Source organism: Dromaius novaehollandiae, chromosome 20, assembly GCF_036370855.1.
Source record: "Dromaius novaehollandiae isolate bDroNov1 chromosome 20, bDroNov1.hap1, whole genome shotgun sequence".
NCBI classification, from domain to species: Eukaryota; Metazoa; Chordata; class Aves; order Casuariiformes; family Dromaiidae; genus Dromaius; species Dromaius novaehollandiae.
The window spans coordinates 4776654-4797443 of record NC_088117.1 but is presented as its reverse complement, the minus strand read 5'-3'; the positions used below and the strand labels follow the sequence as shown (position 1 = coordinate 4797443).

The 20790-nt window shown below is 41.6% G+C and overlaps 1 protein-coding gene across 1 annotated transcript in view; it reads left to right on the top strand.

Moving 5' to 3' along the window:
* Window positions 1-620: 620 nt before the first annotated feature.
* TNC (tenascin C) overlaps window positions 621-20790 on the top strand; it is a 106555-nt gene continuing 86385 nt past the window's right edge. The window contains exons 1-2 of the mRNA XM_026113848.2: window positions 621-775; window positions 6039-6114. The gene's annotated coding sequence lies outside the window, so the exon portion shown is untranslated. The remainder of the gene's footprint in view (window positions 776-6038; window positions 6115-20790) is intronic.

The following is a 20790-nucleotide window of genomic DNA, read 5'->3' as shown; positions in this document are numbered from 1 at the left end:
AGGCTCTGAATGTCCTGCTTGTGTCAGATCTACAATGTGGATGTTGTTTTGCCATTTTAACCATAAAGCTTCATGGGATTTTCCAATAATAAATGTTCATTGTTTATAGGGCGTAGTGACTTTCTGTAAAAAAATAAATAAAAAAGCTCCTAATTTGAATTGAATTTATAAAAGTGCAAAGGAGGAACATCAGTGATTTAAACATCTGTCTTGTGCATCAGTCCGATTGGGAACAGTAGACTTACAACACCTAATACTGGTGTGGGCCTTGAATTAGCAAAGTATTTAAGCATCTTTTAAAACTCTTCTCTCACCATTAATTAATATAATTTGTGCTCATCTGTAATCATATGCCTAAAACTTACTGAAATGTGTTGCCAAATGTATGTGCTTATATGTTTTACTGAATAAGGTGAAAGGCTGAATCATGATTGTACATCAAATCTTTAGTCAAGTTTAATGTTGTATAGTGCTATGTATCATCCTGATTTAGTGCAAGTTCCGGGTCTTTCACAGCTGGATGAGTTCATTTAGGATTAACTGATTTCCATTAGCAATTTTTATCAAAAAAATTTTTTTTCTTGCTCTCCTAGCATTTTACCCAAACCTGTTTGGGATGAAGCAACGTCGAGGCGTCGGCTCCATCAGAACAGCCCAACGCTGTCCGTAAGCTTGACGGCTGGTGACTGGGGGCTCTGCTCAGAGCCCAGGAGGACTGCCAGAAACAAGGGCTCTTCCTCAGGAATGCAGGAGTTACCACACAGCTGGAAGCTTGGTAAGCACAACTTACTAGCACTTACAGATTCTAGATGGGGATCTGTCACTGACATTGCCTTGGGCTAGTCTTTTGAAGAGAAATCATCTAACTGAGTTAGGTACCTGCCTAGGTAATCGCCATAGCAATTGGAAAACAAACAGCAACATTAAGATTATCAAGGGAATCTAAGGGAAATGAGGACCTGGGCTGGAGTTTTGGAGAGTATTTAAGGTTATGCCTACATGGTCTTTCGCAGACCAGCTTGAGCTTGTTTACCACATGCACTGTAGTGACTGAAAGCTGCATGACTCTAGGACTCCGCACCTGAACTAGTGCTTGCCACATCTATGCAGAGCTTGTTAGCTTGGGCAGAAGTCTGTACTAGCAACAGCTATGTCATGCTAGGTTCAAAACTGGCTTGTGGCTATCTGTATTTGAACGCGGGTAGAACAAACTCCTGTCTGTCTGTAGAATACCATGTAGACATACCCAAACTGAATTAAGAACAGAACCTTACGGCCTGTCAGTGGATCTTCAGTTCCCAAATTGCTCAAGTGTCCATGCTTTTGAGTGGATGTTTAGCCCGCAGGCTGGTCAGAGAATATCTTCCTAAGTGTGTGTGTGTGTGTATGTGTGTATGTATATATATATACATATGTGTGTATATATATACATATATATATCTTTCATGGGAAAAGCCATGCTTGCAGCTGAATGAGCTGCATGAAATCATCATTTGGATTAAAGAGAAAAGCAGTAAACTGTACTAAATGGATATTAAATGTAGTCTGAGGGAAAGAAAAGGGCACAGGCACCCATATATCTCACTCAGAGGTATCTGCTTCAAAGCCAGAAAAGCAGCTGTTGGAGTCGTTATTGGAAAGCGATGATGTCTTTACATGACAATGTGCAGCGAGCATCCTGTTGTGATAGCATCAGCAGCCGCTTCTAGCTTCAGCCCTTCTCTGGAGCTCAGGCTTCACGCACAAACCAGCTGAGCTCTGTCTGCATCAAGGGGGGGAATACTAGGCACTTGGACCGGCTTCCCTGCTCTAATCTGGAACAATCAACGAGTTCACGGTTCAGGAATGCTCATAAGAAACCACAATGAGGGGATATGAGCAACTGCAGACATGGAAAGTCTGTGCACCACAGACCCAACTTGCCTGAAGAGGGAGGAAAAAAGGTGGTGGGGAGAGGATGACCCAAGGCAGGAAAGCTCTGGGGTGTCTGACTCATCTTCCCCAAGGGCTCTTAAAGCAATGCACCATGTTGCTTCACACGGGATCCCCTGGTGGCACTTGTGTAATAGGCTTGGGGCTGTTCCTGCTCCTCTAGCTTTCCCCCAGTATTTGCTAGCTTTGCTCAGGGTGACACATATGTGCATGCAGAGCTGTAAGAGCCCTTGGAGCTGCAGCTGGTGGGAAAGACATTGAATAAGGAAGTGGCTCCCAGATGCTGGTGAACTCCAAATACGTGGGAAAGGATGGTATACCACAGAAGTGCAATTTTGAAAAGAACAGGCCTTCAGTGTGTGATCAAAGATCTGCTCTGCTGGAACTATTGGATATAAATATAATGTTTTGTAATGGTGTCTCTTCTTCATCCCTCTTGCAAAGCAGATGTGTTACTTTGCATGTGAGAAGATTTAGGCTCTGAAAGACAATTAGTAAAAGAATGCTCTGTGTGTTTATGATTTTTCAGTTCGAGTTTTTTTCCAGAATGACCAGTGGCTTTGGATGCCAAAAGCTTATAACTTGAAGGAGCTAGATTTTCAAAAGATGAGCGTTCTGGCCTCTCCCAGGTAAAACACACCTGCTGTAATGGCTGGTACATATATGCAGATATATATAGGCAGAAGGATGCTACTGGTGTGTTTTTTAAAAAAAAAAACAACCCCCCCCCCCCCCCAGATTTCTCTGTACATAATGGGAATGCCGTAATTTCTCCATTATGTTAACAGATAAAATACAGGCCCATCAGCAGAAAGAGCACTGTAAAAGGATTTTAAAAGATACCTTTGAATACTACAGCCCCACTTAGTCTTTGATTTCTTCGGTCAGAGGCTCCTAATGAAAAATTGCACCATAGGATCAAACAACTCAGAGTTAATGAATGTGAACAGTAATTCTGATAAGACAAACATGTTATTAAAGAATGAGGAGTAACAGTAGCAAAAATTGGTGTGGTAGTATTCTCTTTTTTCAGCATAGTGGTGTAAGTATACCTATAAAGGACAGAATTTTTCAGCTAGGTTATGGGAAAGATACTCAATGCGACCAAATACTGTTTTTGGCTTTGGGTTATAAAATGGCAAAATCCCATTTCATGGGCTGTTGTGTTTACATCACAGGTATTGGCAAGGGCTGTCCCAGCTTTGACAGGTTTTTTTTTCCATGCCCTCTCCTGCCCCAGCATACAGGGTAATCCTGTATGCTACCCAGCAGCAACTCTATATCAGCAAAACTGCTTCGAGACTGATAACCCTGCTGACTTTCTGTCTATAAAAGCAAACATGCGGGAGGTTGTTGCTCTCGCTAAAGAAGTCATGTTGTCTAGCTTTACAATTTCACATGGTTGTGTATCTAGGCACTGATGTCCTAAAAGTCTGATTCTTCTGAAGAAATGCATACTGCACATATTTGATTGTCTGACTCATGATGCTGGTGCCAGGACTTCAGCTTTTCAGTTTTATTTATTCGCCATGGGAAACCTAAAGTACAAATACGCTGGATGAAAGCCTGGCTTCACTGAAGTCAAGGACAAAAATTCTCATTGACTTCTGTAGGCAGAGAATTTCACTGCTTTGCTTTTTGTTGTACTTTACTGTTCCTGGCTTAGGGTTTAAGCGACATTTGAAAGGGCTCTGTTACCCAGAGTGGTGATGAATTCTAGTGGCGCTTCCAAACACAGCCCCTGTGTACAAGAAGCAGCTGTTTCTCTCCTGAAGAGCTTGTAGCTTGTGAAGGAAGCCAGCTTCTAAGGCGAATGTGGTAAAGGTTTATCCACAACAAAACATGCTCAGATCTTCAGCTTCTTTGGAGCTTGGAGTCCCATGGTGGGGGGAGAGCGTTAAATGTGGCTGACTTAGGTGTTGAGTAGTTTTTACTAGCACACAAAAAATGTTTGGTAGCAAGGGGTCTTACAGAGCTGAGGCCTGTCCCTGCCTGTCCTCCAAGGAGAAGCTGTGTCAGAGCATCCCAGATGTGGATGATTCTTCCAGTGCTAAAACAGCCTCTTGGTGGTGTGAGCTACCCAGCATATAGTGGAACAGCACTAGCATTTCTGATTTGTGCTGGGTACCCAATTCTGCTGCTGCCCCACAAAAAGGGAGAGGAATTATTTCAGATTATACTGGTGTTAGGGAGCAGGACTTGGCTGTAGTCTCGTTATTAACACATTGCAAGGGCTCACTGTCTTTTTGTCTGCTTCGCTGAGTACAAATTACTTGGTAAAGAGCCTTTAAATGAATGCATGCATTTTAATAACATAAAACTTGAGGAAAAACAGGAATATCTTAAAGTGCTTAGCATCTGAGCTGAGAAGTCCATTGGTTAAAAAAAAAAATAATACTGACAGCTCCCCAGTGTCCAATTAATCATTTGCTTCTAACAACAAAGACTCACAGGCAGACACAAAAGTGGAACAGGAAAGCAGGAGAAAAGAAATGCTGCTTTGTCTTGAGGTTGAACTTGCTGCCCTTGCCGGGACACAAACAGTTCATCTGGGCAGAGAAACCCACTGGCCCACTTGGCATCCTGCAGCTCCTGGCATGTGCTAAACAGGTCGGTAGGTGGTCTGGCACAGACCTCTCTTGGACGTGCTTTTTCACAAGGTTTCTTGCTTTGCAGAGGGGAAAAAAAGTTTCATAGAGAGACCGACCTTTTCTGTAGGGCTCATAAACTGTTTCATAGTATTGAGGGGAGAACTGTATTAAATATACAACTAAATTCTTTAAAAGCAGGTAAATTTTGTAAGGCTGTACAAGGAATTTTACTAGCAGAAGTGTTAATAATTACAGACTCTTTGTTCAAGGTGCCCAAATGCTGATAAAGTCCCACTTTCGTCACCTTTTTAGTATCTAGACTGTGGTTTTTCTGTCTTCTGTCTTTAGTGAGGGTAGTAAGTTGCCTTCTTTCATGAGGAGTGTTGTGAGTCTGAAATCCTGGATATGTCAAACAATACGCAATGCAGGAAAGGGATTTAAAAAATATTGAAGAGGAACAGCTTTTCATTCAGAGACTATCTTCCAAAATGAGAAATTCAGTGTGCAGCACAAGAAGATTGACATTGTGCATTAGATATCTTTTCCTTATAGAAGGGGTTGCAGCGATTCACATTGTTTCCCAGTATCAAGCATAGTCATGCCCATAAAATCTGAATGCCCAGACATTGCTGCAACTATCTTCAAATACCATCAGAGACTTCAGGAGTTCTAGCGGAAAAGAATTTAAGTCAGCAGATTATTCTTCTGGATGTTCCCATGTCCTTTCCAACCTTTGCTGGTCTGGATTGGCCTCCTGAACTGTAAGATGTTTGTATCTGCTTCCCTTTACTGTCTCCTCCTTCATGGTGAATTCTATAATGTCAGTGACATTTCTGCATGACTGGCTTTTGTACAAGGAGATAACACACTTGCTTTCTTAAGAATCTGTTCATAGGGAGAAAAAAAAAACAAAAACAGTCTTCCAAACAATTGTCAAGAGCTCCTAAGCCTTCTGGAGCATCACACAAAAGCAACTTAATCCTGCTCTCTGAAAATGTCATGTTGCCTTGATCTCTTTTAACAGGACTTTAAGTTGTTGCTACAACATTTGTAACAGTCATGCCCTGTGTCATTGCCACGTACCACAGATCACACGCAGAGAGCTGTCGGGGATAAACAATAACATATCAAGGATGAAATGACTTAAGTCTTGTGTGTGAGATAGTGCCATAATTCCAGATTGTTCATTGGGTTTTATCTTTGTGTGCCTCTACTCTATGCTTTGAGACTGAATTAGGTAATGGACCTGTGTGTGCGTGTGGCAGGGGGAATTTGCTGTGTAGAGCAAAAAAATGGAAAAGGAAGTCTAGCGTAGCTAGGGCTCGATGCTCTCATAAGGGTTTACTGAAAGTAGTCTTGAAGTGTGACCTAGGCTACAGCTGCAGAGCCAGAATGGGATAAAGGGAAATCTGTTATTGCATTGCTGCTGGGGCAGAGCAGAGAGCAACTTATCTCAAGACTTGTCTGCAAGGGATAACTGCTGCCATGTAAGTTCATTCTCTTGTTTCTTTACAGTAAATTCCTCCCATGGACATTCTTCTGAGTACCTTCACGCGCAGTTTTAGCTCATCTGCTTCCGAACTGGATCAAGGTAAGCCTTATAACGCCTAGACCAACAGGAGCGGACAGCCATGTACTTGCATAGCGTGAGCTCCAAGCTGGCCAGATGTGCACCAACTGCAGTTGAGGAACTATGCATCTGTGTGAAAATGACATTAAAATCGCAAGTAGTGCTGAGAGGGATATATTAGCTTGGATTTAGCGCTGGTCTGTCATAGCTGCAAACTTGCTAGCCTATGACCAGCCAACACAGACTGCAGGTGGAGTCGATGTGAATTGCTTGCACTTTCCCTTGTACGTAGACCCTTAGTACAGAACAAGCATTTCTTGTGGGAAAATAAGAGTAAATTAAGGAGTTCACAGTAGCTTCTGTAGACTCTTTCCTCCTGAAGGCTGGAGGCCCCATCTCTCCCTCTGCTCTAAATGGGTAGTAGCTTACTTCTAAACTCTGTGAAAACCCCATTCCTCCCCACCCTGTACTACCCAGTCACAAAGAGGAATAATTGAGAAGCCCGTTCTTTCCCTGGCACACACGTGTTCACGTGATGATAAACATGATCTTTCTTGCAGTTAGATATAGGGGATGTAGAACTAGCTAAGCAACTCTGATCAATAGGTTTATTTGAAGTATTAGGTACTGTTTGGGAGAGTAAAGGTTTTTTTGTACTAGAGTACCAAACTGCAAAGCTATTCACCATTTTACCCATGGGACATATAGAGAATGCCTTGTTTCATGTAAAACTTAAAATCCCTTTATTAGGCAAAGACTAAAAATAGTGCTGCTTGGTTTAACTCTGAAACAGATCAGCTGTGCTGCACATAAGCAAAAGATAAAGCATTCCAAGCCTCCTCCTCCTTGTTATTTACTCTATTTTTAGTGTGGTTTCCTAGGGAAATGAGGTTTATACAACTTAAATGTCTGTCAATCTATCAATCTGTCCAGTCTGCCTGGCATTTCTCCTCCCTCCTGCATGCCTTTAAGTTGAACATACTGTCTCATTCTAATCAGATGTTTTAGAGGGATCAAAATCTTAATGTTAGTAAATCTGTACACATTTATGGACCCAGTGGCTTTGCAGAGCAGAGGAGCCAAATTTATATTCCCATTATTACGTACACATCCTTGTAGCAGTCAGCTGGCTGGTCAGCATGTATGTACTGAATTGTTGGTTGGGCTGTGTAGGTCTGGAACAGGAACAGAATATGATGTCTTTTGCTTGGTAGAAATATTGGGATAGGGAAGGGGAGAGGGTGAATTCAGGGGCAAAGGACACAAACCCATAGGAATTCACTCTGTTCCAGTGCTTTGGTTACAACTTGTTTTGTAAACAGTGCAATTGTGACCTGGGTATGTATATTTGGGATGGTAAGGTACAATACAGGGTAAACGTGTAGATCTTGATTCTCATTTGAAATGAAGCCTTTTTATACCATACTCGTGGCACAAGGCCTTAGTAAAGACATAAATTTCACTCTACTCTCCCTCCAGGGCTGGTAACTCAAGCAGGCAATAGTTAGGGTGAGAATTTTCTCTTCAGTTTATATAGTGATGCTGTATTCTCCTTCCTGTGCAAGCGAACAGATTCATTGGTATAACTTCTGCTTTTTCTTAATATGCAAGAATTGATAAAGAAAAATATATGATTCTTCTTACTAGTACATTAGGGAATTCATAGGCATAAGTTGATGACGAGAGTTACTTTCATCCATTGATGATGACCTTCACTATGAGATTATATGAAAACATCTATTAACACATCTCTTGGCATATATTTAACTTTTGTCACCTAGTAATCTCAAATGCTTTGCAATTAGATGTTATACTTGCATCTCTACACCTGCTAAAACTACATAATAGATAGGCTTATACTATAGGCCCTGACACAGCAAAGCACTGAACTTTAAATATGCATTCGATGCCCATTGAATTTTGGAAGAATTCACACTAATGTGCTTTGTTGAATAAGGGTAAATTCAGGCACATACATAAAGTTCAACACAGTGCCATATGGCAAGGACTGGGATATTGCAAAGGCCTGGCTACCTATTGCTTATCTGCTTTCCAAATCTCTGTGCATCACCCTTTTGAGGAGGGTTGCTTTCCTGGCTCTGGCGTGGAGAAAGGCACTGACTCTTTTCATCTAAATTGGAGCTGTGACGTGCTGGGGGGATACTTTTTTCCGCTATAATTGCAATACACATTTCTTACGACTTTTGAGGGTACTGTTTGTGTTCTTATCTGGGTATACATTTTGTGGTAGCAGTTTGTCTTTTGAGGCTTAAAATCTGAGCATTTCTCTAACAAGCACCTGGTAAAGATAAGGATACATCTTGAAACAAAATGTTTGTCTGAAGGGTCAGAAAGCCTTGTGGAAGTTTTCCCTCTCCGTTTCCACACATACACTATACACTGAGTAACAAGCCTCTGTGATACTTATCTGCTAAAAAACACTCCTTTTTCCCTGTATCTCTGATCTGAACAATATCTTTGAAGTTGCCACCCATTCCTACTCTAAATATGGCTTTCCTGATGTTTTCCACACAAAACTATTTCAATCAGAGAAGCGAGTCCTCTGGAACTGATTAATTTTTTGCAGATACAGTCTCCCAGGGTGAGGGCCCAACTGAATACTTAGGCCTCTCCTCTACAGCCCTTTGGTTTTGAGAAAGTGGTTTTCACCTGTGGATCCCCTTCCTTCATCAGTGGTGACTGGTGACACAGGTTGCTGTAGGCGTGCATGTCCCCAGGAGGGTGCCGTTGGCGGTGGCTGAGGCAGAATGTGCAAGTGGGCTTTGTGCAGACACAGAGATCATCAGTTGTGGCTCAGTGAGTTTATTTGGCTGGTCTAGCTTCTCCAGTGGAAGATGCATGAGATGTGATAATGCTTTCATCAGGGCAAGGAGATGAAGGCCTTCTGTCACTTTTGGAATAGTAAGTGGTAACAGAAGTACGTGCTTATTTTATTACTGTTGCTGGGATGAAGTGGGAGGAGAGCTAGTTCTTGTAACGACGTTCCAAAAAAAAAAAAAAAAAAAGAAAAGAAAAAAAGAAAAATACAAATAAAGTAATTGCCTTGTCCATCATGGGATTTGCAGTGAGCCTGAATCTCTTGGAATAGGTCTGGACTTGTGCAGAGAATTAAGAATATTACTGTTTTTCAGACATACCTGCTTGATGCAATACCTAAGCACCCCTGTGAGAGATCTAACTTGATTCCAGAGAGGAATAAAGGAAAGTGGTTCCTCCTTTCCCTTAGAAAATAACTGCTAATCAATACTTCAAAGAGGACTGTGTGGAGAAACTCTCCATCTGGAGGAAAGATGTGTGTAGGTCCAGGTTTTCTATTATTATAACAAAACTGCATACTCCACTAGCAGTTTTTACAACTGAATCACAGAGCCAACTGTTCTGAACCTGAGCTGGGTGAGGGGGAGGCTACACAAGGATGGCATGTAATGTTCTTGCAAGCCCTTGAGAAAATTTTTTAACTGAAGATTACTGTGTCTTCCCAGAGAAAGAGCAGCCTGGAGACCGTATCTGGTGTGGAAAACCCCAGGCACGGCTTGTAAAAAGTAGCAAGGCCAAATCAAAATGATGATCGAAAGAGGAGGCCAGCTTGCTACTCAGCATGACTTTACTGAAATCAGTCGAGCTGTATCAGAGTAGAGATCTGGCCCAGAATACAAGTATGTCTGCAGCATACTTGGACTATAGGATGTCCTGTCCTTATAAAGTATATATCCAAGCAGAGTCTTTTCTTGCAGTCCTTACTCATATAAACAGTCTATTAATGCCTGAGTTGTCAATCTAATTATTCACAGAAATAAAGATTAAGATCTGCCTCACAATTTTGTATCCCTCCATGAAAATTGCATTTAAGGCTGAGGCATGAAAAGAGTAAATTTGCTGATGTATTTGGCAGGTAGCGTATCTTTGGCTTAGACTTCACATGTTTCTATGTGGATACCCGCACGGTTTGAGACAACTGTGTGTCCACTTTGTTTTCTGTGTGCACTATCAAGCCATGACATTAAAAAAAGATGCTGCTGTTCTCTGAGGCCGGTCATGTGTGTTGTCAGCAGTGTTAGATTAGCAGCATCTGGCATGCAGGGTGTGCGTTTCAAGAAAAGCAGGACAGAAGGGCACCTTAAAGCAAACAAAAGATTGAAATGATCTAGTTCCAGGCAGCCAGGAGGATTTTAGGTTTAGGGTATGGAAACGCAGCCAGCACTCTCTCTAACCCCAGGCTGTGTGACGTTTCACAGCAGCTATGTAAAACAAGAACTCTTTTACACTTTAGTCCCTCCACTGTGATGGGGTGTTGCACTAAACTGAGTGTTACCTGACTTTGATGTTCTCCATACAGACTCCAGATTTGTTCATGTTTACACATTCTCACAGTGAGGGAACAGCTCTGCTTAATATCCCCCGGGTTTCCTTGCAGCAGTTTTAAACACTGCAGTGCAAATAACAAACTCGGCAGATCCGACGACAACTCGGATCCCGCCAGGCAGCGCGTGTGTCTGGCAGGGCAGCGGATGAGAGCACAGACTGCTGACGTAGGTCTCAGACCTAGAGCCGCTCCTGCGCGCAGATATTTGGAAAGCTCCTGTTTCCTCCAAATAGGGATAGGAAAGTGATGAAGATGCTGCGATAGGCCGTTGAGTTTGCTCCCTCCTCTTTCTTTTCCTTCTAAACCCATCCCAGCATGCTTTATAAAAACTTTTCACGGTAGCTGGGCTTTGAGGAGCTTTTCAAAAATACCAGTTGCAGGGATATTGTACTGAGGTTGCCGGTTCAGCCTTTAATATCACATGTAAATATCTGACTAAATTCCGCTGGACCTGATTTGTGGAAAACTTGGTTTTACATAGTTGATGCTTCCTTTCTGACGCTGAACTTAATCCTGACCTGAGCCTTTATATATAAAAAATAACTGGCATGGGGCCAACGTACTGAACATCCTTGGTCAAATTATGCTCTCAGTCATGTTGGTTTTACCCAGTATTCATCTTACTACAGGCTGTGCTTTAAACTGTTCTGTTACGTGTGAAGTGCTTAGAAAGGAAGGTAGTGACTGCCCTGAAAAATTGGAAGAGTTAAAGAATGTGTGGGCATCACTGTTCTTCTGATAAGGAAACATTAAGCGATTTGGCTATGGCTTGAGGGTAATCAGGGTTATTGTCTCAAGACCGTCCTTCCTCATCCTTCTGAACTTCGGTCATATTTGCATGTCTTTTTATTTAATGATTTTCTTTTTGAGCTAATAAGGCAAAACAACAAACAAACTAAAAGCAAACCCCAAAGGTATACAATCTTTAGGATACTGAAGAAGATATAATACACCTTCCTTTGGAGGACCTTTCATTCAACTCTTAGGCAGTTGTATTGTCAGAATATGGGCTAACAAAGAGTTGTCATCATCTTAATGACAAAGATAAGGCAGGAAGGAGGGCCAGGAGTACATATAGGTATAGCAGTGAGTGGTCCATACTGGGATGAAGCTTTCCTCTCTGTAAACAAACAGCAGATGATGCTTGGATCAGTGAATTCCAGCACTGGCCTCCTCTAGAGAACCTTTCTAGAACTGGGGCTCTTTCTGGCTTGCTTTTTTTTTTTCCTGAATATTGTGAAATAGAAAATTAAAATGTGTCACATCCCAAGCTAAAATCCAACTAGCGGAAACTTTATTTGTATGCAGGATCAATGAGGTTAAATTCAGCAAGCCAAAACCTTCATTAAAAGGCAATTTAAGTGTCCAGTGTTTAGGAATGCAAAGAAGCAGCAATTAGAAATAATTAATGCACTGCAGAGCTGTTGAAATGAAATGAGTCTATTCACATCTAATAGCTGTATGCAAAAAGACAATTTAGTCTTACCAGTAATTAGAAATACAGGACAAAGCTGAGAAGGGGAAAGCCACATCATCTCTAAATAGATACTGTAAGGGAACAGGGACTGGCCTGCTGCTGCTGCAGGAGAATCAGCATTTGGCTCTAAGGAAGGGTGGGTTTTTTTGGTTTTTTGTTTTTTTGTTTTTTGTTTTGTTTTGCTTTTTTTTTTTTTTTTTTTTTTTGAGGGAGATGAAATTGCAGGGGATTGAGAAGCTTCCTCTCCCCATCCCAGGGCTTCCTTCAGTCTGTAAATGAATGGTGGAAAATAGCAAAAACCTGGACTGAAAAGCCGTAGTCAAAGCTTGGGGTGTTCTGTACTTGAACTGTCCATTTGGAGAAAGCACTGATCTACTCAGTTCACACAAACTTAACGGGCAAAGAAGTTTGCCCCAGTTTGTAATTGGAGAAGAATATGACAAGTGCATCGCGCCTGGGAAAGAGCGGAGCAGATATCCTACCCCATTGCCTTGCATGAGGTCAGACAATCCGGATCAGTCTTAATCATTAACAAGACTGGAAGTTTAGACAAGTTAAAGTCTCTTGGGGAGCGGTGTGAAGTTGTGTAAGGCTACTATGTGTAGCTTTTTCAGTCCAGGATAGGCTTCCCAACTAAAAGATGGGAAAGGGCAATGGCACGTCAGAAGCCCTAATGACCTAGGTAGATGAAACAGGTGGTCTGAATATCTAGTATACCAAGGAAACAAATGGTGTAATAAGGTCCTAAAAGTAAACTGTATACAAAACTAGATCTGCAGCTCAGAATTGGATGAACTCTGTTAAAGCAAAGTTGAACGATACTGCTTTATATTTCATGAAGGTCTCTATTTGACAGTATAATAGATTAGGCTCCTTGGCACACTTAATTGTGGATGGAACAAAGTAGGTTTTCATTCAGTCAGTCATTGTAAATGTTTATGAACATAGCCATCCTTGGTAGGGAATGCATCGGTGCCCAGAGTTAAGAAGGCAATGAAAAGGGCAAGCGTGAGGCTCCTAAGGCCAGATCAGGAGCCAGTGAAACTTATACAAGGATCTGTTCTTCGCTGGCTCTTACATATCTTTCTGAAACTCTAGACAGGTAGATAAATAGCTCTGCAGAGGATGCCTGTTTTAAGCTAGGAATTATTCCTGTATTGATATATTAATATCCTGCAGTTTAATATACTAATATTATTTATATATATATAAATATGTTGAACGCTTGGTTTGTTGAAGGCAGAAATTTGGACCCAGTGATGCTGGATCTAATAACCCCTCAGCTTCATTCTGCCTTGTGCATGGGATCCCAGTAAGTCAGTATGACACCAATGAACCAGATTTTATAATGGACCTGCCCAGAGGGCTGTAGTCTGCTGTATTTGTAAGTATCTGTGAGTTTGGGTTCTGACTTTTATTGTGGGGTTGTTAGGAAAAATGATTTTGACTTGAGATAAATTTGGGAAAAGGTTTCTATCCAGTTCTGCCTTGCCCAGAAGCAGCATGTTTCATTGCAGGCTTGCAAAGTGATGAAGGATTTGGTCTGGCTTCTTCTGACTCTACCAAAGATATTGTATTTGACCTTATCTATGTTACCAGCCTTTGTTTTATTTTCTATCTGCAGCTATACAAAATGCAATGTGGGTTTCGGGTAGAAGATGCTGTAAAAGGGAAGAATTGTATTAAAGCACAATTCATTGTTTTTTCAGGTTCATATTTCTATCTTAGCCCTATCTTATACCAGAAAGGATTTTGTTTAGATTTGCTTCACCAGTATGAATGTGATTTACATTGTAGAAATATTCTTTTTCCTGTATGAGACTATCTGTACAAGTATTTCCATCCAGTGCTTGTGAGACTCTACTACTCTAATACCCTAAATATTTTACTATAGCGAGAAAGTGCCACAACATTCTGATGCAGATAAAGCTCAAACCAAACATCATCTTTCACTCGCGGTACTAGCCTGACACCTTAGGGAGCTGTTTTGTAGGCACACATTCATTTGTCAGACTCGTCTGGCTAACACCTCCGCACAACCAGATGTGTTTAGCTCTCTGGCTTTCTATCCTCTGACTTTTAAACCTGATCCCTGGAGCAAGAGTTGGGAAAGAGGGACCCTCCGCCCCCTCTTCTCCAGTCATCTTCTAGCTTCCAGCCTGCCTTGCCAGCACCTTCCTCAGCAGCGTGTGGTTCCTGGAAGTTTCTACTCATTGGTTATGTTTTAAGATGATGGAGTTGGACAGATCCTGGCCTGTGGAATTCAGTGATAAACATTCTCACAAATGGCTTACTGTCTGTCACAATAATTTGTTAATCTGTTTATAGCTGGGATTCTTACAAAATGAGATCAGTCCCCTACATTGTCTTTTCATCCAAATATCTCCGAGAAACAGAGTTGGTTCCTTTGACATCACTTTTGCTTGCTGCTGTTGAACTCAGTGGCATTCAGCAATATGCCTACAGGACTTTTCCTACTTTGGAGCTCACAAGGTATGAGAACCATTAAAAGGGTTCTTACATCCCCCTTATCTATCTCAAAGGAACCCTGAATTAATGATGATTCAAGAACATCTGCAGAAGACTTGTTTGTAGTAAATGTTGGCCAGACAGTGTAGATGGGAGCCAAAGCAATGTTTATTAAGTACATATGAATTTCAGTGAGTTGGAGAGGCTCATTATAGAGAGAGCATTTGCCACTTCAAAATTATTGTGATATCTCTGTTATCTTGTGGTATGACTTTGTGAAGACTTTGCGGCTTAAAGACTTTGAATGTTGAACGGTTTTGTTGCCATTTATGTCATAACTTTGGGGCTCTTCCAGCTACTTTGAAAGGAGCCTACATAGGACCCATTTGGAGTCCACCTTTCCTTTCTGTCCTCACATGTTGGTGGCCTATGCAGCAAAAACAAAGAGCTAATTGTAGTGCAAGTATGTGTAACTTCCAAACAAACTTCAAATAGCAAGGACTTCTAAAATACATGGCAGATTTCAATATTGAGAGCCACCACCTTATGTGGTATGGTCTCCAGTAGACTTAATGCTAATCTCACTTCCAGCCAAACCGCCCACTGCCACCTGCTTATTGCAGCCATTATCTGTGCCACCAAGCTGAAAGTAATGTAGCAGTCGCACCTATGTTTTGCTGTGCATAAGCATCCCAAGAATGCTTTTTCATGTCTGAGTAGTTGCCTTTCCAGCAGAGATCATATAACTAAGAGGACAAAGACCTCTGTTTTTTCTGGGACTAGCGTAGAAGCATCTATGAAGAAGCTGATGTTCAAGAAAGAACTTGGTAGTAGCTGAAGCAAAGAATTTCCCAACCTTTGTTGTAGAAAAATTTGCAAAGTTTCCTGGCAGATTTGGGCTACTCTGTTATTTAAAGTCTTTTCTTATCTGAGGTAGAGAGGGAGAAGTTTCGTAAACCTGTGCCCAGCTTAAAAAAATATATGTTTTTATATACATATATATATTTTTTATATGTACATATATATATATACACACACGTATACATATACATATATATATATTTTATATATATATTAAAAAAAAGCAGGCCTAATTTAGTTGTTCTGTACTTGGAAGCGGTCAGTAACTTGTGGGAAATCACTGCAGCCAGTCAGGAATGATCGTGGGAAATGGAAAATCCCTGCTCATTTTGCTGAGGAAATTCGGGCAAGGCTGTGCAATCAGTGCAGAACTGTTCTCCTTGCTCTCTGAAGGGACCTATGTGGCATTGTAATATCTAGCCCAGGTGCAGCCCAAACACCTGGCAGATGGGGAAATCACAGGCCAAAAGTAGCTCCAGGAAATACTTCAGTTTCTAGGAGTTTCTGGTATTTTGCAATAATCTGTTTTATTTTCTCTTTCTATTTGAAAGAGCCAGACACTTATATGGAACTTTTGGGTACATCTGTACTTCAGGCCAAAGGTATCATAGCAGTTTAATCTTGGCTTAACTGCATGCATATAAATTTCCTAGTTCTGGTAGTAGGACTCAAGTAGTAGGATTGCAGCAGGGCTCAAAGTAGACTTCAGACTTCTTGGGATTGTAGAACATACCTGCAGTGACTTCCATGTTGTCAGATGACCTGTTACCAGAAAGTCTGTATGGAAACATTATTTTCTACATCTTTGCATTCATTGCTCCCTTTGCCATCTAGTCTAGGACTAGCTGGTTCACATCTATATAAGCTGCAGTCACAATTTTGAATTGCAGTTTGCCTAGATATCAAAACCCAAATAACTTGCCACTAGCAACAGCACTGCAAAATGATTGATTGAAAGATCATATGATCACTTTAAACACTTCAGTCATGTTATTAATTCCTGTCTATATGTCTGCATTACTATAGCGTCTATTAATATTGATTAATAACATGCCAAAAAGAGTTAGCAGTCATCAACAGCTGCGTTTCTGATCCCTGAACAAATCAGACTTTGGTAAAGCCAAGGGGTGCTCTGCACCCTTTCACAGGTGCAGGGGAAGGAGAAATGAGGTTACTGTGTATTAAGAACGACAGTGAGGGCTCTCCAAAAAGCTAGGCTACCTGACAGGCCAAGTCTGATTTCATGAGACTGACTGGAGTTTCCTTAACTGGAAAGACTAAGACTGGGACAAGAGTACCAGTCTGTGTATACTGGAGATGAAGGTAAATCTGTCATAGAAACTGTGTTCCCCTGGGAGGACATGGATGGACAGAGAGCTTGCTGGTCATGGCATGCTGCAGGCTTTCGAAGTGAAGAAGCTGTCTACTGGTTTTGTTTCTGTGTCAAGAAACACTATTTGGGAGAGGGATAGAGGCAGAAAAGGTTATGTTAAAAAGAAGAAAATTCAGGACGATGGAATTGATTTCCTGTGGTAACCAACCAGCATTGTATAGCCCTGTATAGTGACTAAGGCAAGAGCAAATGATTTCTATTGTTGCTACTACTGTTGTCGTTATCATCCTGATAAAATCCTGATTTGTTGCCAGGAACTTCCAAAAAATGTGTGTGTGTGTATTACACGTATATGCATATGTATATGTTTTCCGTGATGAGGTAGCAGGATTAATCAGATTTTTGTGCCCCAGTAGCACACATACCAGTTTAATCAGAGCAGTTGCAGCTACCCATAAGATGAGAACACCTATGAGCTCATGAGTTGTTCCTTTTATCCTGCAAATATTTTCTTAAATTCATTTGAAAATGTTTTTGAATAAGAGAAAACAGGGCTCAGTTTTTAGGATTCTGGACTGAGATGCAGAAAAGCTGCCTTTGACTCTTGGGTCAGCTGTAAATTTCTGTCTCACACTTCAGTTTGTCTTCTGTAAAAGGAGGTAGTATGTCCTTACTTGACAGTTATAACTAAGGGTAAACCTCATTGAGGATTCACTCAGATGTTAAAGTAGCAAACCATACAGAAGCTGTATTTTATAGACTGGAATTTGCTCTGTCTTTACTGTGAACACTCAGTTCAGGGAGGAAATAACTGGAGACAAGAGGGATCCCATGCGAGTGCACGTGCAGACCTGCCCTCTTCAGAGGGCATATGAATGAGCTCATGTAGGTTACTTAAGGAACATCAGAAATAAGTCTTCGCAAAAGGTTTGTCTATAGACAAAGGTAAGATTTAAGCAACTCAGTGCAAGATGGGAGCAAGAACACTGAAATGAAGTTTCTGAAGAGGAGAGTGGGAGCTATGTGATGCGGCTGGAGGCACTGCGTGACTGTACTGGGATCAATATAGGAGGAAAGGGGTGTGAAAGCTTCAAAAGTTCTGTGGACCTTAAAACCTACCTAGTAGAGCCAGAACATTGGTTCTGAAAGTATTCAGCTAAAAAGGAAAAAAGAAAAACCTCTTTACAGAGCAAGCCACAGTCCATCTGCCCTGGAAGTATGTGTGAGATAAGCTGTTGCATGTTTTTTGTAGAGGAGACAAACTCGAGAGGCTGCAGCTGTTTGCAGGAGCTGTATGTGGTACAGGGATAGTTTATTAAGCAGGAGGAAATGTCTTTACAAGCTGTGTCTGAGCCATAATCTGGATCTTGAATTCAGACTGAATGAGGGGGTATATGGTTGACAGTGCCTGGCTGGTGGAACAGAAGGTACAAGGACCAGCTTATCTATCAGTCATTTCCACTGCAAGCATGAGGAATGAAAGGATTTTAACTATGCAAGCGGTGCAAAATCATCTAGGTGGGATGTTTCTCAGTGAGGAGGAGGCTTTGGTAGTGCTCCGGTATGAGCTGCACATGCTGGGCAGGCTTATTCTGGGTGTATGGTTGCAAGGGTTGTCGAGTGTGCCACGTGCCCTGAGGAGGGGAGAAACATTATTCCTGTTATCTCCAAGGTCTCCCTCTCTCCTTAATGCAGGCCTTTGCTCCCAGCAAAGATGATTATTGTAGTTGTCTTTTTGGCAGATGCCTGTCATGATCTCATCAGAAGGACAACTAGTTACACGAAGGTGTGACTGGCTTTCCAGGCTTGGACCATCTTGAGATGTAAGAGCCAAGCGCTTTTCTAATGCGATGGTGTACGTGGTGTCAGTCTTGAAAGACACAGATGGTCTATCATTTTGTATCCTTTGAGCCACTTGTCTAGAGAATAGGAATTGTAGTCTTTGCCCAGTCATTCTGTTTGATCTTTGATAAATCTGTGATGAGGAACTTTCACTGATGATGTTTTTGGAATATTAAATATGTTATTTGTAGTCATTTTAAAATTTAGGTTCTCAAAACCTCCTGTGCTACTTGCATTTAACGAGGGAAGGAAACAGTTCAATTAGACCCAGCAAGCTCTGGAGTTCTCTGAGGACAGCTGGGACTCATGCTGTGCTCTGCCCTGTTTCCAGCTGAATTGTCCCGGAGGCATTTGGAGAAAGCTTTGCAGCCGTGTCCAGCCGTGTCCAGCTTGTTGACATTTTCTCCAAATAGAACTATTAACCTGCAAAGGAATTTGAGACTTGAACCACCCTCAGTTGTGCGGCTCCCTAAACCACACTTTCAGTGGTCGTGTTATTCATATTTCTCATTTTCTGATACTATGGTAGGAGGCCACACCTATACATTTCTGATGTCAAATCCAACCACATTTAGAAACTTTCTTTCTCCAGGTGGAATATAGTCTATTGGCAAGTTGTTTTTTCAGTGTGGTGAAATGTTAACCACTTCCACTCCTCTAGTCTAGAACATCAAACTTTTCACTTGTTACTTAGGAGGCCAGGTTCCAGGCTCATTTACACCAACCAAGATCTGGAGCAATGTCATTGGTTTCAGGGAAACTGTTTTGGGTTTACACTCCTTTAAGTAAGATCAGAATGTGCGCCTGAATGTTCTCCTTTCCCTCAACCTCTTCCTGCCTGGTTAAAACAACGAGTTTTTGTTGACTCCCACATTTTGCTTAAATCCACAGCAGTCTGGAGGTTAGGCAGTCCTGTGCCACTGCAGTAACTATATCTGCTTCCTCTGAAATAGTTTTCCCTTTCATCAGATTCTTTTTTAATGAGGTAAGAGATTTAATTGTAAATCAAAAACCCTCCCAAAAACCTAGATGATGTATGTGATATGTGAGCAACTCCATCAGACTCTGTAAGAAAATGAGAATTGCCAGACCAGGTTTAGAGAGCAGTCCAGCCACTCCAGTAACTAGTCTCTAAATTGATTAATTATGGAATGATCACCCCACTTACAACATTCCCCTGAGAAAAGCTCTGACTGTTAGGTAGTCCAGCAGTATTAACACTTACATGGTTTTAAAACACTGCTTTCAATAACAAAGTCTCTTGTCTGGAGAGAAAATTAACTTTGTAATAAATGCAGCTCATATGTTGTCTAGCTTATCTTTTGGTCTCCTTGATATAACTGCTATGTTACAACCCTTGGAGTCTTCTGAAAAGGACACGGGTTAAGTGAGGAAGCAACTTGTGACAATTTGCCCTAGTTACTGGGCTGTTTGCTTTTGTCTATCAGTAGATGCTAAAAATACGATTTTTTTTCCCCTCATCTTTACCATGGTGTTAGAATGGGCACAAGTGCCTGAGGGTCACTTCCAAAGTTATTCTGTAGTCACTTTCTCAAGTATCCATACCCTGGGATGCAAGTTCTTTAACTGAAGCATTGTTCCTTGCTCTGCATTTTTTGCTGGATCTGCAAGCACACAAATAAAAGGGACCACCTGGCTCCCTGAATCCATGTCTCTGCCATCTGAGGCAGCCAGTGAAGGGAGTAAAAATCTATTGTGTGATCTTTCCTGAATAGTTACTTGTCCTTAAACGTAGGCAATTTATAATAGAGGGCTTTGCAGAATAAAACAAAGGGCATTTCTCTTAAGTTATCTTGCTATTGTTGTCTGACTGCTTGCTGTTCTGATATACCTTGCTGTATTCAGAAACTTCTTTTCTTGAAGTTATTAAGTACTCTAGACTAGTGACGCTTCTGTTAAATGGGACACAGGCTCTTTTACAGCAGCTCACATTCTTGACTAGTTAGAATTGCCTATCAAGCCACTTAAAGGTGAGTACTGAAATGAGTCATGTTGCATTCATGTTCAGCACAAGGTCTCAGTGCTAGGAGGAGAGGGTGAGTGCAGTAAGGGTTCAGATCCACCCTGAGGTCCTGCCTTGAGGACCTGAGACCCAGGAGCATTGTTGGGGAGGTGGCACAAACAGCAAAGACACTTGCTAGCTCCAGAAAGCCAGTCTGTGCCACCTCACCTAAATAATCAGGGCAGCTGGCAGTTTAGTAGGGGCTCTGTCTCATTTCATGGTAGTGTCTCAGCTAGGCTGAGCATCCTCGACCTACAAAGGGGAGTTTATTTGCATTGAGGCCACTCATAAAGCACTGAGATGTCCCA